Raw genomic sequence first — 6000 nt, forward strand, 5'->3', positions numbered from 1 at the left:
CAAAAGGCGAAAGCTCTCCCAGAGATCTCCATCTACACGCTAACACCCAGCTCCACTCAACGACCAGCAAGCTACAGTGCTGGAAACCCTATGCCAAACAACTAGCAAGAGAGGAACATAACCCCACCCATTAGCACACAGGCTGCCTAAAATCATAATAAGGTCACAGACACCCCAAAACACACCACAGGATGCAGTCCTGCCCACCTGAAAGACAAGATGCAGCCTCATCCACCAGAACACAGGCACCACTCCCATCCACCAGGAAGCCTACACAACCCACTGAACCTACCTTAGCCATTGGGGGCAGACACCAAAAACAGCAGGAACTACGAACCTGCAGCCTGCAAAAAGGAGACCCCAAACACAGTAAGTTAAGCAAAATGAGAATACAGAGAAATACACAGCAGATGAAGGAACAAGGAAAAAACCCACCAGACCAAACAAATGAGGAGGAAATAGGCAGTCCACCTGAAAAAGAACTCAGAGTAATCATAGTAAACATGAGCCAAAAGCTTGGAAATAGAATGGAGAAAATACAATAAACGTTTAACAAGGACCTAGAAGAACTAAGGAGCAAACAAACAATGATGAAGAACATGATAAATGAAATTAAAAATTCTCTGTAAGGAATCAATAGCAGAATAACTGAGGCAGAAGAACAGAAAAGTGACCTGGAAGATAAAATAGTAGAAATAACTACTGCAGAGCAGAGTAAAGAATAAAAAGAATTGAGGACAGTCTCAGAGACCTCTGGGACAACATTAAACACACCAACATTCGAATTATAGGGGTCGCAGAAGAAGAAGAGAAAAAGAAAGGGACTGAGAAAATATTTGAGGAGAATACAGTTGGAAACTTCCCTTATATGGGAAAGGAAATAGGCAATCAAGTCCAGGAAGCGCAGACAGTGCCATACAGGAAATATCCAAGGAGAAACATGCCAAGACACATATTAATCAAACTATCAAAACTTAAATACAAAGAAAAAATATTAAAAGCAGCAAGGGAAAACAACAAATAACATACAAGGGAATCCCCATAAGGTTAACAACTGACCTTTCAGCAGAAACTCTGCAAGCCAGAAGGAGTGGCAAGACATATTCAAAGTGATGAAAGGGAAAAACCTACAACCAAGATAATTCTACCCAGCAAGGATCTCATTCAGATTTGACGGAGAAATTAAAACCTTTACAGACAAGCCAAGGCTAAGAGAATTCAGCACCACAAAACCAGCTTTACTACAAATGTTAAAGGAAATTCTCTACATAGGAAACACAAGAGAAGGAAAAAACCTCCAATAACAAACCCAAAAGAATTAAGAAAATGGGAATAGGAACATACATATCAATAACTACCTTAATGTAAATGAATTAAATGCTCCAACCAAAGGACATAGACTGGCTGAATGGACACAAAAACAAGACCCCTATATATGCTGTCTACAAAGGAATCACTTCAGACACATACTAGGGACACATACAGACTGAAAGTGAGAGGATGGAAAAAGATATTCCATGCAAATGGATATCAAAAGAAAGCTGGAATAGCAATTCTCATATCAGACAAAATAGACTTTAAAATAAAGACTATTACAAGAGACAAAGAAGGACACTACATAATGATCAAGGGATCGATCCAAGAAGAAGATATAACAATTGTAAATATTTACGCACCTAAAATAGGAGCACCTCAATACATAAGGCAAATGCTAACAGCCATAGAAGGGGAAATCAACAGTAACACAATCATAGGAGGGGACTTTAACACCCCACTTTCACCAAAGGACAGATCATCCAAAATGAAAATAAATAAGGAAACACAAGCTTTAAATGACACATTAAACAAGATGGACTTAATTGATATTTATAGAACATTCCATCCATAAAGAACAGAATACGCTTTCTTCTCAAGTGCTCATGGAACATTCTCCAGGATAGATCATATATTGACTTGTCACAAGTCAAGCCCTGGTAAATGTAAGAAAATTAAAATCGTATCAAGTACCTATTCTGACCATAATGCTACAAGACTAGATATCAATTACAGGAAAAAAACTGTAAAAAATACAAAAACATGGAGGCTAAACAATATGTTACTAAATTACCAAGAGATCACTGAAGAAATCAAAAAATACCTAGAAACGAATGACAATGAAAACACGATGACGCAAAACCTACGGGATGCTGCAAAAGCAGTTGTAAGAGGGCAGTTTATAGCAATACAAGCCTACCTCAAGAAGGAAGAAACAACTCAAATGAACAATCTAACCTTACACTTAAAGCAAATAGGGAAAGAAGAACAAAAAAACCCCCAAAGTTAGCAGAAGGAAAGAAATCATAAAAATCAGATCAGAAATAAATGAAAAACAAATGAAGGAAAGGAGAGCAAAAATCAATAAAACTAAAAGCTGGTTCTTTGAGAAGATAAACAAAATTGATAAACCATTAGCCAGACTCATTAAGAAAAAAAGGAAGAAGACTCAAATCAATAGAATTAGAAATGAAAAAGGAGAAGTAACAACAGACACTGCAGAAATACAATGGATCATGAGAGATCACTACAAGCAACTCTATGCCAACAAAATGGACAGCCTGGAAGAAACACACAAATTCTTAGAAATGCACAACCTTCTGAGACTGAACCAGGAAGAAATAGAAAATATAAAGACACCAATCAGAAGCACTGAAATAGAGACTGTGATTAAAAATCTTCCAACAAACAAAAGCCCAGGACCAGATGGTTTCACAGGCGAGTTCTAGCAAACATTTAGAGAAGAGCTAACACCTATCCTTCTCAAACTCTTCCAAAATATAGCAGAGGGAGAAACATTCCCAAACTCATTCTACGAGGCCACCATCACCCTGATACCAAAACCGGGACAAAGATGTCACAAAGAAAGAAAACTACAGACCAATATCACTGATGAACATAGATGCAAAAATCCTCAACAAAATACTAGCAAACAGAATCCAACAGCACATTAAAAGGATCCTACACCATGATCACGTGGGGTTTATCCCAGGAATGAAAGCATTCTTCAATATATGCAAATCAATCAATGTGATAAACCATATTAACAAATAGAAGGAGAAAAACCATATGATCATCTCAATAGATGCAGGAAAAGCTTTCCACAAAATTCAACACCCATTTACGATAAAAACCCTCCAGAAAGTAGGCATAGAGGGAACTTGCCTCAACAAAATAAAGGCCATGTATGACAAACCCACAGCCAACACCGTTTTCAATGGTGAAAAACTGAAACCATTTCCTCTAAGATGAGGAACAAGACAAGGTTGTTCACTCTCACCACTATTATTCAACATAGTTTTGGAAGTTCTAGCCACAGAAATCAGAGAAGAAAAAGAAATAAAAGGAATCCGAATTGGAAAGGAAGAAGTAAAGCTGTCACTGTTTGCAGATGACATGATACTATACATAGAGAATCCTAAAGATGCTACCAGAACACTACTAGAGCTAATAAATGAATTTGGTTATATAACAGGATACAAAATAAATGAACAGAAATCTCTTGCATTCCTATACACTAATAATGAAAAATCTGAAACACAAATTAAGGAAACACTCCCATTTACCACTGCAACAAAAAGAATAAAATACCTAGGAATAAACCTACCTAAGGAGACAAAAGACCTTTATGCAGAAAACGGTAAGACACTGAGGAAAGAAATTAAACATGATACAAACAGATGGAGAGATATACCATGTTCTTGGATTGGAAGAATCAACATTGTGAAAATGACAATACTACCCACAGCAATCTACAGATTCAATGCAATACCTATCCAACTACCAACGGCATTTTTCACAGAATCAGAACAAAAAATTTCACAATTTGTATGGAAACACAAAAGACCCTGAATACCAAAAGCAATCTTGAGAAAGAAAAACAGAGCTAGAGGAATTATGCTCTCAGGCTCAGACTATATTACAAAGGTACAGCAACCAAGACAGTATGGTACTGGCACAAAGACAGAAATATACATCAATGGAACAGGATAGAAAGCCCAGAGAGAAACCCACGCACATATGGTCACCTTATTTTTCATAAAGGAGGCAAGAATATACAATGGAGAAAAGACAGCCTCTTCAATAATGGTGCTGGGAAAACTGGACAGCTACATTTAAAAGAATGAAATTAGAACACTCCCTAACACCATACACAAAAATAAACTCAAAATGGATTAAAGACCTAAATGTAAGACCAGACGCTATAAAACTCTTAGAGGAAAACATAGGCAGAATACTCTATGACTTTATAAATCACAGCAAGATCCTTTTTGACCCACCTCCTAGAGAAATGGAAATAAAAACAAAAATAAACAAATGGGACCTAATGAAACTTCAAAGCGTTTGAACAGCAAAGGAAACCATAAACAAGATGAAAAGACAATCCTGAGAATGGGAGAAAATATTTGCAAATGAAGAAACTGACAAAGGATTAATCTCAAAATATACAAGCAGCTCATGCAGCTCAACATCAAAAAAACAAACAAGCCAATCCCAAAATGGGCAGAAGCCCTAAACAGACATTTCTCCAAAGAAAATATACAGATTGACAACAAACCCATGAAAGGATGTTCAGCATCACTAATCATTAGAGAAATGCAAATCAAAAGTGCAATGAGGTATCACCTCACACCGGTTAGAATGGCCATCATCAAAAAAATCTACAAACAATAAATGCTGGAGAGGGTGTGGAGAAAAGGGAACACTCTTGTACTGTTGGTGGGAATGTAAATTGATACAGTCACTATGGAGAACCGTATGTCGGGTCCTTAAAAAACTAAAAATAGAACTACCATACGACCCAGCCATCCCACTGCTGGGCATATACCCTGAGAAAATCATCATTCAAAAAGAGACATGTACCAGAATGTTCTTTGAAGCTCTATTTACAATAGCCAGGACATGGAAGCATCCTAAGTGTCCAGCGACAGATGAATGGATAATGAAGATGTGGCACATATATACAATGGAATATTACTCAGCTGTAAAGAGAAACGAAATTGAGTTATTCATAGTGAGGTGGATTGACCTAGAGTCTGTCATACAAAGTGAAGTAAGTCAGAAAGAGAAAAACAAATCCCATATGCTAACACATATATATGGAATCTAAAAAAAAAAGAAAGAAAGAAAAAAAAAATGGTTCTGAAGAACCTAGGGGCAGGACAGGAATAAATACGCAGACATAGAGAATGGACTTGAGGACATAGGAAGGGGGAAGGGTAAGCTGGGACAAAGAGAGTGTGGCATGGACATATATACACTACCAAATGTAAAACAGACAGCTAGTGGGAAGTAGCCACATAGCACAGAGAGATCAGCTCAGTGCTTTGTGACCACCTAGAGGGGTGGGACAGGGAGGGTGGGAGGGAGATGCAAGAGGGAGGAGATGTGGGGATATATGTATATGTATAGCTGATTCACTTTGTTATAAAGCAGAAACTAACACAAAAAGCAATTATAAAGTAAATTATAAAGTAAAGCAATTATACTCCAATAAAGATATTTTAAAATAATAATAATAAATAAAATGTGAATGACTGTTTTACATGGGATTCATCACAAAATCATAAAAGTGCAATTCTCCATTGTATTTGTTTACAAATATATTCATGATGCTGACTAAGGTCCTCATATGACTGCGGCTTTGGTCTTGAAACATGCAGAAATTTTTTCTTGAATTTCTATCAAACACAACTACCCAGCTGCCATTAACAAGTGATGTGCAAAGTCAGAGAGGGTCAACGCTTGTAGGTTTTGGGAAAATTTTCTCCATTCTGTGAAGTGTCGAAGTCATTTATTGAACACCCACTAAGTGTAAAACAGGGCAGGACACTAAAATACTGAAAAAATGGACAACATATACTTTAAGTCTTCAAAGAGGTGATATTGACATTAAAATATGTGAGAAAATAACCAACAAAATGAAGAGTGCTATACTATCATTTTAGATAACAAATATGTGAGTTA

Source organism: Grampus griseus, assembly GCF_964374135.1.
Source record: "Grampus griseus genome assembly, chromosome: 11".
NCBI classification, from domain to species: Eukaryota; Metazoa; Chordata; class Mammalia; order Artiodactyla; family Delphinidae; genus Grampus; species Grampus griseus.